At 39.4% G+C, this 17724-nt stretch overlaps 1 non-coding gene across 1 annotated transcript; it reads left to right on the top strand.

The window, feature by feature from the left end:
• Nucleotides 1-16669: 16669 nt before the first annotated feature.
• TRNAL-AAG (transfer RNA leucine (anticodon AAG)) lies at nucleotides 16670-16751 on the top strand. Its single transcript has one exon. It is a non-coding gene; the product is annotated as a tRNA-Leu (tRNA).
• The last annotated feature ends 973 nt before the right edge of the window (nucleotides 16752-17724 follow it).

The raw sequence follows: 17724 nt of genomic DNA, 5'->3' as shown, positions 1-17724 counted from the left end.
TCTGCTTAGAGGATTGTCCTGCAATCACTTTAATAAGCCAAATTACTGTCTATACACAGAGAGTATTTCTGTGTGGCAAAATAAAAGAGCATCAGGGAGAGAACTCGAACACTGGATTGCTTTTTGTCCACATTGTAGAAAAATTATTTTGCTTTTTGGTTCTTTTTTTTTGGTAGTGCTTGAGCTAGCTCTCTGTAGAACAAAAAGCCTGGACAATGTTTGGAAGACAGACGATTCCAGGTAATCTCTAATTAGCAATGTGGACAAAGATGCAGCAGATGTTCAGTATAGTCCTCCAGTGCTATCTGAGAAAGTTTTGCAGCCTCAAGATCCTCCATACGCTCAAATGCCAGCCCACAGTACATGCAACCCATACTCTCAGTTTCACATCATAAAATCCACTCTAGTTGCCTATGACACATATTTTTTTTATTTTGAATACTTTGAACAGAAAACATATCTAAGATGATAATTACACATTATGCTATGTATTGTGCCCTAGATTGAGCTAAATCTCATTCGTATGGATCTGAGACACTCTGCATCAGTTGGCCTGGGGGACAGGGATCTCTTACTGGGACTGATATATTTACCTGTATAGCCACTGTGGCTTCATGCAGATACAGTAAAAATGGTTTATGACCCTGATGGCAGCTGAAGAGCATCGTCTAGAGCTCACAGGATCTGGCATGTCTGAGGAGGCCTCCTACCTTATGTAAATAAACTATACTTACTGGCATACCTAGCCGCCTGGCCAATATTAGCAGTTTAGTACAATTTAGTGTGTATTTTGTGTGCTTTCTGCACCTGACTTCTACTGTGTTTCTGCAGAACAGGAGATCAAGACAATATGGACAGCTTCGAGGATCTGCTTTGAGACCAGAGCTGGCATAGCTTTGTGGTGTGTTATAAACCTAAGGCACAGAGCCTCGTTCTTAAACACAGGCTTATTTTTTCAGTTTTGTTTTTTCATTGTGCTAACCAGGACAATAGTAATCTCTGTGGGCAGAAATAATGGACAGGTACACTGGCATTAATGCAAATTTCTCCACCAAAAATACTTGAATCAATAGCGCTCTCCAATTTCTATACCCTTACAAATCTCTTCCAGGTCACATAAGCAGTCACAAGAAAGGCTTTTTCTCAGCCCAGTCTAATTAACTAGTGAAGTCATAACCAAGAAGTATTGACTTCTTTCCTGGGCCATGCTAACCTGCAAACGTAGAAATCTGGAGAGACTGGAGAGCCCAAGGACACATTGAAAATCCCAGACTGAATATTGTTTCCTGCTTTCCACTCATGATATTATTTCTAGTGCTTTTCTTTAAGTAATTTCAAGCTTCACCCATGTTCACAACTTCTCTTAGTTGTTTCAAATGTAATTGATACAATGCTTACTCCTTCTCCTTTACCATCACTTAAATATTTAAGAAAATAAGCTCAAGTAACTCCTTTCTACAATCTCCTGAGTGGCTTAACATCACTTTTATAACATGACTATAACACTTGTTCAACAAAAATAAATTTTGATCCACAAAGATCTTAGAAATCTATGTGGTAGCAATAGTCCTCAAATACAGCAGTGAAAGTGAGCACAGTTATGATCTGGGTTTAGTTTTGACATAACTGCACAGACCTGTAAATGCAACAATTAAACTCTTAAGAGAGTGTGATTGATATAAAACATTTAGTATGTTCTATAGCAAATATAAAAACCTTTCTCACTTTTTTTTTCTTTTTTTTTTCTTTTAGCCAGAGCTAGCAGCAACGTTGTTTTAATGCCTTAGGCAAAATAATTGACAATATGTCCCTTAGTGGGAAGTTACACAACAGCCCTGGAACAGCCTTCAGTCTGTACTATGAGCCATTCAAGTACAAAAAAAAGTGCCTCCAGGTCTGACAGAAAAGGAAGCACTTACCTTCTAGCTTTAAAAAATGGTGGGAACATGCAACAGAAGAAACACAAAGAATATTCATTATACCAAGAGCAGTTAGTGTTTTTGTTTCATTCTTCTCAGACTTCAGTCATCGTCTGTTACAACTTTTCTACATATGACATTCAAGGAATGCAGCCTGAATTAGTTAAAGATATGAATCTAAGCTTCATTGGCTAAACCATATTGAATCCATGTATTGGATTTAATCAAATTTGCTGAAAAGAATTAACTTAATTCCTTAAATAAAGGCCAATTCACACACTATTTATTTTGAATTTAGTATGTTACTGTATTTTCCTCAAAGACAGAATACAGAGTCACCCTTACTACATCAAAAAATGCATTTGTAACACCCTGAGCTGATCTTTCAAATAATTGGTGTTTTAATTCAACAAGGAAAGGATCATCCTAACAATCTAATTCTGTAGTTTCTCTGCTTCTGTTGTGACTAACACTTCGACCGGTGCAGAGTAGAGACTATCTGTTCTTAAGACTTTGTAACATTTTTTCCAGTATATCTTTAATTTTCATTTCAGGTACAGTAAATATGTCAACTTACCATATGCCAACCAATTTACCATAAAACCTCATGTTTTTTTGCATGCATCCTTCATGTTTCATTTTTAGCTGTCTCTTTCAGGGCATTCATTCTAAGGCATCATGAAAATTATTTTACCAAGGACGTAGTGGGTGGTTCCCCACTCTTCATTCTGGTCCCTCAGGTGGCTGGGGACCCACTTGGAAATTTACTGAAAGCTCAGAAATCAGCTTCTAGGGTTCACCAGTCCCAGCAATCAAGCTTCTGTTCTCTAAGGTACTCGTGCCCCTCAGAGATCCAGCACAGAGGAAGTTACAACACAGAAACTGAGCGGTAAATTTACACAGGACTATTGGACTCATGAAAACAAAGAAGCTAAGCCTTAAAAAAGGGCTATCATAACTGAATGCCACAATCCTAGCCAGGTCTTTTGTAAATAAATGCTTAGTTAGAGTAGCACAGAAAGACCCTGAAGTTTTGATGCAGCTGAACAAAAGTTGAATGCTACACGTAGCTGCTCATTGATTCCACAGCTCAGAGCATGAGTCAGTGGGAATTGCCTGTATCCCCCCATTTCTGTTTTGCTATGATTGGATTCATGTATATGGTTATGCTGATCTATTATTTCAAATGTTTATGACTATGTAAACAAAACTTTCAACTTATTAAGTGTCGATAAAACCTATTCTATTTTATCAGTGTGGAAAAACATTATATCTGCTACACCAGAGGCTAGGCTTTGCTTTTGAAAGACTGTTGGAAAATTCATTTTCTAAGAACTTTGGAAGGCTTGTGCTAATATGTGCTCTCTTACCAGTCACACTTATGTAGTGTATTAGTATGTAGTGTAGTATATATACGAAGTGTAGTAAATCTTAATTATTTGAATGGGTTTGAATATGCTGACTAGAGAAAAAGTTTGTGGTGTAAAAAGGTAACTCTGCACAATAGAAATGTGAGACATAATGACTATACTGGAGGCTAGGGAAGAATTTGTATTCTAGGTTTATAATAATCAGATTAAAAGTCTTAATTTCAGCTGCACTTCTGCTCTAATATTGCAGCCATGTTACACAGCTGAGCTCAGATGTGGTGAAATCAGACGTAATGAAACTACATGGGCTGAATTCCCTCAATTACTTCAATGCACTTGAATATATTTTAACTTTCACCAGTCATTGGCTAAATTAGCAGATGCACTACAGTAACAAGCAATTCCTTGCACACTGAGCCTGCTACACATGCATTGCTCCATGTGTCTACTTACGGCCCCTTGCCCGGGAATTTCACAGAGAAAGGGAGAGTCACACAGGCTATCCCCTCCTCGTTATTAAAATTCAGAGCATTTCACCTTATTCTTAGATTTCAGTAACATCAGTTACTATTGGTGTTGGGTTTTTTTAATGTAATCAATTCATTTTAAAGATGAGTCTTGTCTTCATGGATTTGGGAATGATCTTTTAACATATACACAGAATAATTAAAATAAATGAACATGAAAAGTCATTGTCAAAAAAAATGGTGAAACGTCATTAAAAATACATTTTTTTGTTAGAGAAATTGCTGTATCGCTAAATCATTCTTTGAAAGTGCTGCTTCTGTGACACTTTCTGGGAAGAACTGGTAGGATGTTGGAAGCTATGCAGTTGTCCTGTAAATCAACAATGATATATTTCTTACTATATCTATGTAAGCCTGAGGGGAGAAAAGGTATTCCATGTTTCCTCCATTAATGTTTCCAGCAGTGTTATTGTGCTTGTAGGATTGGTTACAACACTGTATCAGTACTCAGAGGAAGAGCATTGTGTTTTGAGATTTTGGGAAGGGTGTTTTAAAAAAAGCCCTATATAAATATAAAAACAAAGAACTAACTGTAACTTACAAAGGAGATAGTTGGTAAAAAACTGAATGAAGCAAGGAAACCTCTCAGACTATCGAGTAAAATAAATGCAGGGACTACACTATAAAGCCTTAAACTTGTTCAGCTTGATTCTACTCTCTCTAACTGTGATTTTAGGCTGTCTGCAATGCTACCAAGCTCAGTGTCTTACTCTGGATTTACTGCAAATGCCATATAATATAAAGGCAAAGAGATCACAGATCCTTACATTTAAAACCAGCTATTTTTTCTGCCTGATTATATTCTAGACATATACTACCAATTAGATTATTTCAGAGAGTATTTTAAGAAACAAAGATTTGTTTCTATTCCTTCTAACTGATGTATGCTGCATTTTGTGTTCTGGGATTTTTAATTTTTTTTTCTCACATTGCATTTCTTTCAGGAAACAGAAAATATACAATAATAAAAACTTTGTGGAGAAGGAATGGAGAGTGGTTTTGTTAGGCATGTGCCATGGGATCATGATACAGGACAACACTATATGAAAATACATATAAGTTGTTAGACTACCCAATGGCATGAGAATGGTTTTCTGGGCTTTCATGTAGCACAGCACTAAGTCTCTTAAGTTGTCTTCATTGTTTAAAATAACTTGTCAGAAAACAGGAAACTCAGATAGCCATTGGTTACAGTAGAAGAGACCTTTAGTTGATTCTAGCTTTGAGCATGTGGGGTGAATATGATCAGTTATTTTGTAGGCAGCTGTTTCTGTCCCTGTGCCTTCGAGCTCTACCCAGTTGGCTGAGATGTGAACAGAAACCCCAAGGGGTGCAATTTTTGAAATGGATCCAAAGCAGCTTGGCTCACACTGTGTTTCATGTAAGTTTTATTTTTGATCATGATGACATAGGTTAAAAATAGCTAGGATGTTTGTACTGTTCATGAAATAGCAAATACTCTGGGTTTCTCGCTGTCAAAACTAGACAAACCAAATATCTTTAGTCTGACAGCTGTGTTCCTGCTGTCATTCTTGTGTGAACTGGTACTGCTGTGGAAGAAACTGGTAGTGATACTGGAGAAAACCTTGCATCTTGCTAGACTAAAAAGGGACAAAAAAAGGGATATGTTGACAAGTTGATAGACAGTAGTCTTCAAAAGGTGGTCACCTCATGGATTAGGGTAAATTTTAAATGCATAAAATGGGAAGTAACTTTGGAAACAATTGTGGAAAGATTTTTGGGGCTGTGTTTGTCCTTTCTTTCTCTCTCCCCCTCTTCTTTCTTTCTTTTCCTTTCTTTAATTTTATCTCTATCTCTTTCTTTCTTTCTCTTTTTTTTTTTGTTCATACCAGAATGAGTTCCAACTTAGTATTCAGTACACTCTATAATAAATATGTCACAAGGGAAAAGCAAGCCTGTGGAAAAATCAGAAAAAATGCAATTGGCAAGGAAAGAAACTTGAATTTAAAAAAAAAAAAAAAAAAGGTCTTCCAGCTGGCAAAACTGAGAATGGTTTAATTAAAGTTATTTGATTTTCATGTTCTGCTTTTTCCTAATCCTTTTGATTCCAAACTAGTTTTGATTTGTGCATAAAAACCTAACCATCAGAAATGAGAGCATACAGAGGATAATTTATATTTCTCTTACCTTTCGCTATTCTGTAGTGCTTCTTTAGTTTCTTTAGCAATCAACTTCTGGTTAACTTCCCTAGTATGTCCACACAACAAAGTGAGGCGAAGACCACTACGTGTCTCCCAGCCTGCTGAGTGATGGGTCTGAGAGTGTGTATCCAGGGCTGGGATTCACCACCATGGACAAATGTGCTACAAACAGGATGGAGAACAGCTGCCCCTTCTGCAGTCTCCCCACCTGCTGAAAAGACAGAATCAAAGCTTGAATCACCCCCAGCTCCATTTCTCCACTTAATTTCTGACAGCCATTTAACCACTATGATATATTTGGTAATTCCAGATTTTCTTATTCACACAAACACCCTTAAGTTTATAACCAGTTTAGGTGCCCTAAGTGCTCTCTCTAACTCATTGCTTGATTTCAGGCGGCTCACTAAACCTTATGGGATTTTAGTTTATGCATCTTTGAAACAGAGGGAGGAAGTACTTATTTCAAGGCTAAAATAGTGTTTTTAAAATGCTTTGACTTCTTCAGAATAACAAAGTTGTTGAAAAGATTGAGTGCCATAATGTTATTTTGTCTCTGCTGGCCTCCTGTAATATTAGGAAAATTAAATATATGCTTTTGCTTGTATTCCAAGATACTAGATATGTACTTTAGGAAGATTGGGAGAAATATCCCTGGAATTTACTTGTTGTCGTTGAAAAATGCTAAAAACTTGCTTCTCTCTATCATTTGGTGAGAGAAAACTAAGAAAATAATCTGAGAGACACTAAGCAGCCACATGTGTGTACGAGCAGATAATAAAAGCCTGGCAGAAATTTTGTAGAATCTAAGACTTATATGAGTTTAGCTGGAATTATTCCATTTCCTTGGCTTTGTTCTTAAGCTGTAACAAAACTGAGGGAGTTCTAAGCTTCGCTTACAAAATGATAACAGCAATTTAAGAGAATATTAAGTTTTTGGTATAGCTCCATGATATTTCTTTGTACTTCACTTCACAAATTAAGGGGAACAATGTGGCTCAGTCCTATCCATTTTGCACTGTAGATCCATTTAAAAAAAAAACTAAGCATGGTGTCAATGTATTCTTTTTGTGAAGTATTTTTATTTTACTAATTAATAGCTCTGACGTATTTATAGGAAGCTAACCGTAAAAGGTAATAGCTACAATAAAATTTGAAAGATTTTGGATACCAAAATAATACCAGTTCATAGGACACACACAATTAAAAATAAAGCAGGGCAGGTTATTAATTGGGAAGCTTAAATCTTAGCAAAGTTTATTGATTTCTCAGTCAGCTGTGTTCCTTTCTTTGTTTCTTTTTCTCTTCTTTCTGCAGAAATACAAGGCCAAACATGAAAGGGGGAAGAGTTATGTTTTATCTGACAGTTCTGCATCTACCTGAAACCTGTCCTTCCCTCCATATGAGATGTGGCATTGCTGTCCTTATAACAAGATAGGGCAAAGTCTGGTCTTCTATGGGTTATGTGAAGAGCATCTCTAAAGGTGACTGGTCCTTCCAGAAGAACAGATTGAAATCCTACAGGCCCTGGAAGACCCTCATTCAGCTGCTTGTTAGAATATGCTGGAAGAGTGATTGAATCAGAAACATGGATCTGATTCCTCAAAATTCTTCCTTCTAGGGTTTGTTAACCCACTTGTTCTTTTACTAAAATGTCATTGTAGGTACAAAAAAGATTTCTCATTAACTCCCACCTCTGAATATGACAATTCCTGACTTCTACAGTGTGTATTTATTGTGTGTACTAATTAAGAATATATATTTTTAAAATTAAAAAGTGCTTGATAAATTCCCTGAGGCTTCACCAGGCAGGAGATACTGAGGTTTGTCTTTGACACTTCTGACCAAAGGAGCCTCTGAGGAAAAGAGATTGGCAAAAACATCAGCAGGCTTAGGTTGAGACCAGACAAAAGAGACAACAAATGCCATTGCAAAGCTGGCTCAATTCCCACGAAAACATTTGGAAGCTGTCAAGAAGACTTAATTGTTATCAGAAAAGAAAAAAGAAATATTGAGGATAATGAAGAGAAATCCAGGCTGAAGTGGGAATCTGCTGGGAGGATTTCAGAATAAAAAGCAGAATTATAGTAGCAAAAAAGGGTGCTTTTTAATTGGTGAGAAGAAAGGGAGGCTGAGGAAGTCGGAAACATGAAGAAGAGAGGAACAAAAAGATTCTCAATGAGTATTTTTTTAAAATGTTGCAGGGAAATGGTCACATCTGGAGGTTCTTTCTTTTCAGTGAGACTTTTATAGAAAAATGTGTTTTTCCTGCAGAAACATTCAACATTCCAGCCAACAATCTATCCCTTGCCCCAGAAAAACCCACACTCTTAACACAAATTTAGTGAAAATAATGAAGCGATTTTTGAACTTTTGGCATATGGTAAATGATTTGATTCAAATATCCAAACCTTTAAACTCTGTGCACAAATCAAATAAAGTTTCAAGCAGCAAAAAAAGAGTAAAAATACTTGCAACGTGATACTCCAGAAGGTTGCCATTCTAGTTATTACTAATCTAGGTACTACTGTTCGTCTTCACAGAAAATGTAATTTACAAGTCAATATTGAGGTAATACATATTTATATTTCCAAGTGCAGTAATGTGTCCAATAAGTATAAAACTTTATGATCTTAAATTTTCTAGCATTTGGTGGGTATTTATAGAATAACCAGCATCACCTTATTAGCTGAGTGGATAGTTTTCTACTTCAGTATATTTTGATCATAGAACAATTTAACAGGGTAAATTCTGAGCTTGCTGTTATATTTTACTTCAGACCATAATATAAATGAAACCACATGAAAATGTATCCTGAGGAATAAACTTTTGTTTATTGAACATCTGTCATGTTCAAAATGTTTATACATACATACATGTGTGCAAATATACATGGATTTGTATATTGCCCCATACAGACATTTTCACCAATCAGTGAGAATGTTTCTTAGTAACAAAAACTACATCAGTCAACATTACTATTTATCAAGACTGCATTTGCAATGAAGCCAAAATTAAGATTAAAACAAAGGCAGCATTAAAATTACATACTTCATCAATTTAAACATGCCTTATGTGGAAAAGCAATCTTATAACAGATGTGCAGACTCCTGCAGTTTATTGCAATTCTTATAAAAAATAATAATATAAAATAATCCTCAAAGCTGATTGTCCTGGTTTTAGCTGGGATAGAGTTAATTTTCTTCCTAGTAGCTGGTATAGTGCTGTGTTTTGGATTTAGCATGAGAATAATGTGATAACACACTGATGTTTTAGTTGTTGCTAAGCAGTGTTTATACTAAGTCAAGGACTTTTCAGCTTCCTATACTCTGGCAGTGAGGAGGTGCACAAGAAACTGGGAGGGAGCATAGCCAGGACCGCTGACCCAAACTTGCCAAAGGGCTATTCCATACCATATGACATCATGCTCAGTATAGAAACTGGGAGAGTTGGCTGGGGGGCAGCGATCGCTGCTCGGGGACTGGCTGGGCATCGGTTGGTGGGTAGTGGGCGGTTGCATCACTTGTTTTCCTGGGTTTTGTTTCTCTCTCGCTCTCTTGTTGTTTTCCTTTTCATTACAATTTATTATTATTATTGTTGTTGTTGTTGTTGTTATTGTGATTATTATTATTAGATTTTATTTCAATTATTAAACTCTTCTTATCTCAACCCCTGAGTTTTCTTACTTTTGCTCTTCAGATTCGCTCCCCCATGCCACCGGGGAGCGAGGGTGAGTGAGCGGCTGCGTGGTGCTTAGTTGCCGACTGGGGTTAAACCACGGAACTGATATAAGTTAATGTATTTCCAATCATCTACATTTGTAAAATATGATCCCTACTGGAAAAAATCACATTTTTAAGCTCCAGGTGTAGTGTAAATCATAATGGAAAGCTGTTTATTGCTAAAATACAGTACCTTAAGAAAGCATTATCATAACCCTTTTGATATGTTCCAGCCATGCTGGAACAACCGTGAGTAGACCCTGACAGTAGAAGTGGCAAATCAAATGCAGCTTCCACATTAAATTTGGAGCTTTAATTTGCTGTTTTTTTAATTTCCTTGTCACTCTATACTATACAGTGTTGTCTTGTGCTATCTATGAGTGAGCTAGTATCTCTGCATGACCCAGCAGGGCAACATCCTGAAGTAATAAGCCTGAAGTAAAAATAATAAATCAAAGCTTGGCATAGTGCTGCTATAAGGGTACTGTTTCAAAGTTGAGGTCTAGCTGTCTGAGAGCTCACTAAAATATATCTGCACAACAGTGATCTAAGAGGCTATCCCGACTTGAGAAAGTTAAGGATTAGGAGTTTAATTGTGGTTGTTCAAGCATAATGGTGCTGGAAAGGCATAAGAAGTTCATTCCATGCTAATGCAGTCATAAATTTATTGTCTGTAATTAGTTGAAGTGCATACCTGTTAGGTACTGTCAGCAGTTCTTACAGACCCAGAGAGTGTCTGAATGAGGTGCAGCACATCTCTGTGTGATAGATTAGCTAGTCCTCTTTAAAATGTCAGTGTTTTTTTTTCCTCTGGCCTCCTGTACAGACCCCCTGTTCACAGCACCTCTTTTCCAGCCCTAAACTGGTTGTTGTTCTCATCACAGGAACTGTAAGTAGACTCCAAGAGTATAGGCTATTTTTGGGGGGTTTTTTGCAAAGATTTAAAATGAAATGAAATCTTGCAAAAATCTGCAAAGGCTTAGAAATGTTCCTTGCTGCACTTCCTCTGTATCTTTTTGCTATTAAAATGAACAAGGTTTAGGACTGAATGAAACTCATAACTGAGGCTAGTGAATCTTGTGCTGAATGACTTCCCACTGCTGTCCAAAAATTCTTCACTGGAAGTGCAGTACTCAAGGGGTCAGATCTGCTGACTGTATGACTGGTTTATGCTACCTGGGCAGAGGCTCTGCCATTTAAACCATGAATCCTGAATATTTTAAGTAGATGTCTGACTACAGTTCTGTAAGTTAAACATTAGTCATTGCTATGACTTTTCAAGGTGAATGTAAGCCACCAGATTCAGCTCTGCCATGGCTTTGATCTTGTGCTCTGTTTATGTGAAGCACTTGCATTCAGAGTGCAGGCTATAGCCATCTATCTGCAGTCCTAGATTTACTGTACCTTCAGGCCCCTCATGCATGCTGAAAGGGCTAACCCACCTAGTTTTCAAACCTGCACTTGTCAGGACTGCAGTCCCTGGACTCCACTTTGAGAATCTGCCTTGTTCACCACAACACATCACTGAAGTTCAGCATCTGAATTTCTGCTCTCTCAGGAGCAATGACAAGGTTATTTTGTGGCCAGACTTGTCTCATTCAATTTATTCAAATCAATAGTATTTCAGAGAAGGTGTAATAGGAGAACAATTCCTGGAAGTTTCTCTATCACAGGCTTTGGCTCTTATGGGAGACTTTGACCTCCCTGTTCCTTGCTGGAATGACAATGCAGTGGGAAGCAAACAGTCAAGCTAATTTCTGAAGGTGACAGAAGTACAAGGTGGGCCAACCCTGTGTGACACACAACTGGTTCTGCTGTTCACAGGCGAGGAATAACTGGTTGGGGAGATGGTAATCAATAGCAGTCTTGGTTGCAGTAGCCCTGAAGCAGTGGAGCTCAGAATGGTAAGGGGAGTGACGAAAGAGAGAATACTGATGAAAGAGAGAACAGTGATGAAAGCAAGAATACTGACCCTGGACTTCAGGCAAGTATCCTTAAGTGTATTCAAGAAACTTCTTGGTGGGATTCTGTGGGAGGATGGTGTCCCATTGCAAAAAAGAGGAGGTGGAATCAGGACAAGGTACAAAGGAAGAATTTAGAAACATTACCTAGGTATGTAGGGATTGTGTTAGGAAAGCTAAAACACACTGAGATGTGATGCTTGATGCTTGCAAGGAACGTAAAAAGCAACAAGAAAATTTTCCATGGCTACATTAGTAGCAAAACACTGAAAAGGAAAATGTGGGAACATTGCTGAATGGGGCAGGTGACTTAGAGAGAGTGGATGCAAACTAGACTGAATTACTCAGTGCCCCTTTTGCCTCACTTTTCATCAATGGGGTCTCCCAGGCCTCTGTGATTAACGAAAAGCTTGAAGAAGGGGAAGAACTATTAGCAGTGGGTGAGGATCAAGACTTGTATTACCTGAAAAAAACTCCATCTTTATATGTCCATGGGTCAGGCTGCATCCAAGGATGCTGAGAGAACTGACCAATGTCCTTGCTTTCTGTCATCTTTCAAAAGTAATAGAGACTAAGGGGAGATTCCTGATTACTGAAGAAAGCACTCATCTTCAAAAAGGATCAAAAAAGAAAAGCTGGTGAACTACAGGCCATTCAACCTCACTTTGTCCCTGGGAAAATCATAAAGCACGTCCTCTTGGAGCACATCTCTAGGCACATGAAGGAGAAGGAGATGACTAGGTTACTGAGGGTAAATCATGCCTGACCAACCTGGTTGCCTCTGTGATATAATGGCTGGATTTACAATGGCTGGAGAGTAAGGGATGTCATTTATATAAATTTCAGCAAGGCTTTCAACATTGTCTTCTATCATGTTCTTGCATGCAAGTTAGGACACTAAAGGCTGGGTGAGTGAACAACCAATGGGTAAAAATCTAGTAGAATGATTGCGCTCAAAAGGTAGAGGTTAATGGGTCATACTCAAATTGGAGGCTAATAACAAATAGAGTGCCAGAGAGGTCTAACTTAGGAACTGTTGTGTTTAATGTCTTTATCAATGGTCTCGAAAAGGCAGTGGAGTGTACTCTCAACAGCTTTGGAGATTATACCAAATTGAGGACACCAGTCAATATGCTTGACAGCAGGGCTGCCATACAGGAGGACAAGCTGAAAGAATGGGCTGACAGGAAACTTATGAATTTCAACAGGGCTAAATATGAAGACCTGCACATGGAAAGGAAGAACCCCCTACAGTGATATAGGCTGGGGACAGACTAGCTGGAGAGCAGCTCCGTGAAAAAAGGCCCTGGGGTCTTGTCAGACAGCTCACTGAAAATGAACCAACAGGATGTCATGGCAGAAAAGAAGTCCAACAGCCTCCTGGGCTAAATTAACAGGAGCAGAACTGTAGATCAAGGGGAGGGATTATCCTTCTCCATTCACCACTCCTTAGACTGCATCTGGAATACTGTGTCCAGTTTTGGCCCCCCATTACAAGATAGATATTGACAAACTGTAGCAAGCTCATCAAAGGGCCACCAAGATAAGTGGGGGTTGGAGCACCTGCCCTGTGAGAAGAAGCAAGGGCAGCCTTGCTTGTTTAGCCTGGAGAAGAGAAGGCTTCAAGGACTGAACAGCTGCCCCCCAGTACCTATGGGGAGGTTATAGAGAAGACAGAGACAGGGTCTGCACAGTGGTGCATGGAAGAAAGATAAGAGGCAATGAGTGTAGGTTGAAATAAGGTTCATGATGAATATAAGGAGAAACTTTTTCTACAGAAGCAAGGAGTGGAAGCTTGGTTGCAAGCAGGTTAACCAGAGAAGTTGTGCAGTCTCTGTCCATCCCTGGAGGTTTTCAACACCCAACAGGATAAAATCCAGAACAATCTGGTCTGACCAAAGAGATTACCCTATTTTGAGCAGGAAGTTGGAGTAGAAATCTCCACAGGTGCCTTCCACCCTAAATTATTGCAAGATCCTATCCTATGATCCCATGATCCTAACATAAGAAACTGCTTATATGGCTGTGTCCTGGTTTCAGCTGAGATAGAGTTAGTTTTCTTTATAGTAGCTAGTATGGGGCTAGCTCAGTCGGTAGAGCATGGGACTCTTAATCCCAGGATAGTGGGTTCGAGCCCCACGTTGAGGCGCCAAAAAGGACTGTCGTGGTTTAGCCCCAGCCAGCAACTAAGCACCACATAGCCGCTCGCTCACTCCCCCACTGGTGGGATGGGGGAGAGAATCGGAAGAGCAAAAGTAAGAAAACTCAAGGGTTGAGATAAAGACAGTTTAATAGGTCAAGCAAAAGCCACGCACGCAAGCGAAGCAAAGCAAGGAATTCATTCACTCCTTCCCATGGGCAGGCAGGTGTTCAGCCATCTCCAGGAAAGCAGGGCTCCATCACGCGTAATGGTTACTTGGGAAGACAAATGCCATCACTCCAAACGTCCCCCCTTCCTTCTTCTTCCTCAGCTTTATATACTGAGCATGACGTCATGTGGTATGGGATAGCCCTTTGGTCAGTTTGGATCAACTATCCTGGCTGTGCCCCCTCCCAGCTTCTTGTGCACCTGGCAGAGCACGGGAAGCTGAAAAGTCCTTGACTAGTGCAGCAACAACTAAAACATCTCTGTATTATCAACACTGTTTTCAGCACAAATCCAAAACATAGCTCCATACCAGCCACTATAAAGAAAATTAACTCTTATCTCAGCTGAAACCAGGACAGGCTGGGTGTGCACGAGCCTCCTACATAGTCAGTCTTCCTCCTCTTGAATATCCTAGTGGATTTGAACTTCCTGTAAACTCTTTTTCAGGGCCTTTCTGTCCTGTGTGTTTAACTAGAGTGTGTTCCTCTTCCACATCTAGCTTGTCTTTTCATGTAGAATTATCCTCTTTGATTTTTTTCTCTTACTGGCATATCAAGCCTGATGCATATAAGCCCCAAGAAAAAAACATTGCTTCAGCAGTGGGGTTTAATTACTATCCCTAGTGTCTTTAGTTCTTGCAGGAGGTCTACTTTATCTTACCCTCTTAGTTGGGGCTGCTAGGCAACCCCAACTGAAACATTAAAATATTACACTGGCTGAATATAACACAATGCCATAGCTTCTGTCTCTAATAATTGACATTATCATTATGCACACCAACTCCTGCGAAGATAACCTCATAAAATGGGTGACCTGATTAAGCACTTCCTGACTGAACACAGTGCTCCATATTAGCAAGCCTTCCGTTGTGCTTCTGCATGCTGGGGGAATTATCTAAAAAAAGCATACAAAGAGAAAAGAGCTGAAAAAAGTTACTGTAGAGCTACAGCATATAAACTGTGTGCTTCCACCTAAATCAAGTGGAGTAGAAATACAATTCTTCATGTAAGGAGGAAGTTAGATTCACTTGCATATTGCAAAATCTTTTTCACTAATGGCTCCTTAGAGACCTTAAATATGCAGCAGTTAATACTAAATGCAAAATTTACTTAGGAAAGAGGGAGCAACTACTAATATCATTGAAAGGAGGTAGAGAGATGGTATCAGTTTACATTGTGAGTGCATCAGAGCATCAGAGCTGAATCCCAGGAGCAATGCCATTCCATAAACTTTGAGGCAACCCATATCAATACTGTACAAAAAGAAATATTCACTTGACTCTAGTGCAAAGATAAGAGGACATGATTTGTAAGGACTGTGTCATAAGTTACAGGTTAATAGGTTGTCAGAGAACCTAGATACCAGGCTACTAACACTTCCCAGTGAGGCTCATATGTTTTGAATCACTTGACAGACAAATTCTACGTGGTTGTCCATCTAGGACTATCAGGTCCATAGGAGGCTGGTCTATTAGCTGTATACACAGAATTAGCATCTGAATGTTAGAAATAACCCAAATAGAGTTCTTCATGTTGCACATGTTATAAGAGATTTAAATTGTTACTGTTACTGGTTCAGTTTGTGTGAAAGACTAAGAAAAATTGGCCCAGAAATACAAATCTACAAAATTAAATGCAGCATCTACACACTCTACCCCTGGTAAGTATATGTTATATCCAATATTTGGAACAATTGTGTGGTATACAGTACTTACTCTAACAGATTTAAAGAAATTTCATCATCCAGCTTTTGTATAGTTACATATATACACACAGTTTGTTCAAGTTGCTGGAGCATCTAGTATTGCTGAGTTATTGACAACACGTTGTCTACTTGGCAGGAGGGCACGGAGAGCAAAAATAACACTGAAGAATAACAGAATCGGGAAAGTAGCTACCTAGGTGTCAAAGTATTTAAGTAGAATCAAAGAAATCTGTAATACATGTTTCAGTTCAACTGTCCCTGGAAATGTCAAAATGATCATAAAACAAGCTCTTGAATTCCATACTCTACAGGCATCACAGATTAATACATAAACACTTAAGACGTCACTTCATGACATGGCATATTGCATAGTGGCAAAGTACCCACATTCCTTGTTTTAGACATCTAATTTTGATGCTCTGATTTGCTTTGATGCATGCACTTATGTTCCTTCATTCATTCATTAGGGAACTTCAGTACTTAACATCGGTCCTCCAAATTGCATCTGTTAGAGGCCTAGAGTAGATGATGTGAACACTGCAGTGACTGTTTGCATGAAGGGACAGATGTTTCATTGCCCCAGTCTCACTACACTCCAAAAATACGAAAATATAAACTTGAATGCAAAGTCAACACACATTCCTCCCAAAAATATGCCATCACCTTTTCTTTTCTTGGGAAGGGATCACAGGTTCATAGGCAAGGAGGTATTTGTAGAACTTTCCAGCTGATGTTCCCTGACAGCTACCAAGGGGCCCAGAAACATGTGGTGCACTGCAAGGAGTGTCTACCTGTACCTATAGAACAAGCCATTTTTAGTCCTTTTTCCTTCTCTGTTTAAGTAACGGATAGATACTATTTGTTTTAAAACATCCTGTGAAAAGTTGAATTTTGGTTGGGGGATACAGTTGCCGGGGATTGAGACAGCAACAGCATCAGGGTAGCGTGGCCGAGCGGTCTAAGGCGCTGGATTAAGGCTCCAGTCTCTTTGGGGGCGTGGGTTCGAATCCCACCGCTGCCAGGAATGTTTTCTAGGACAGAGTAATGCCGGGCACAAGTACAAATGAGGAGAGGAGTGGCTGGAGAGCAGCGCGTAGGTGCAGCCTCACCTTGAGTGCTGCGTGCAGTTCTGGGCCCCACAATTTCAGAAGGATGTGAAGGTCCTTGAATGTCTCCAGAGAAGGGCAACAAAGCTGGTGAAAGGGCTGGAAGGCGTGTCCTATGAGGAGTGGCTAGGGACTTTGGGCCTGTCTAGCTTGGAGAAAAGGAGGCTGAGGGGCAATCTCATTGCTCTCTACAGCTTCCTGAGGAGGGGAAGTGGAGAGGGAGGTGCTGATCTCTTCTCCCTGGGATCCAGTGATAGGACGCATGGGAATGGTTCAAAGCCGCACCAGGGGAGGTTTAGACTGGGCATGAGGAAGCATTTCTTTACTGAGACAGTGATCAAACACTGGAACAGGCCTCCTAGAGAGGTGGTCGATGCCCCAGGCCTGTCAGTGTTTAAGAGGCATTTGGATAATGCCCTTAATAACATGCTTTAACTTGGTCAGCCCTGAATTGGTCAGGCAGTTGGAGTAGATGATCGTTGTAGGTCCCTTCCAACTGAAATATTCTAGTCTACTATAGTCTAGACTAGTCTAATTTTGTTGTCTCCTGTCTTCACAATCAGCTGAATTGAGCTTTCTGACCAGATTGCATTTTTCATGATGCACTATGGTTCCATGACCCCAGTGAATCATTGGAGAGGCAGCTTGTTTTGGGAACTGAGACCACAGGGAAAATGGAGATGCAAAGCAACTCACATATGCCTCCCATAACTCATTTCAGTACAAAGAGATTATTTTTTTCAGCTAAGACTGGAGATATGTTAGGACTTTCACTGAAATAAAAAGTGGTGCCTCCCAACCCTCACCTCCTGCCCCCGCAAAGTGAGTTTTGTCTTTATTTGCTTTAATATATTGATTAGTGACCTCTGAGCTGTGCAGGAAGTTAAC

This window comes from Mycteria americana, chromosome 1, assembly GCF_035582795.1.
Source record: "Mycteria americana isolate JAX WOST 10 ecotype Jacksonville Zoo and Gardens chromosome 1, USCA_MyAme_1.0, whole genome shotgun sequence".
NCBI lineage: Eukaryota > Metazoa > Chordata > Aves > Ciconiiformes > Ciconiidae > Mycteria > Mycteria americana.
This window is presented reverse-complemented; position numbering and strand designations above follow the sequence as displayed.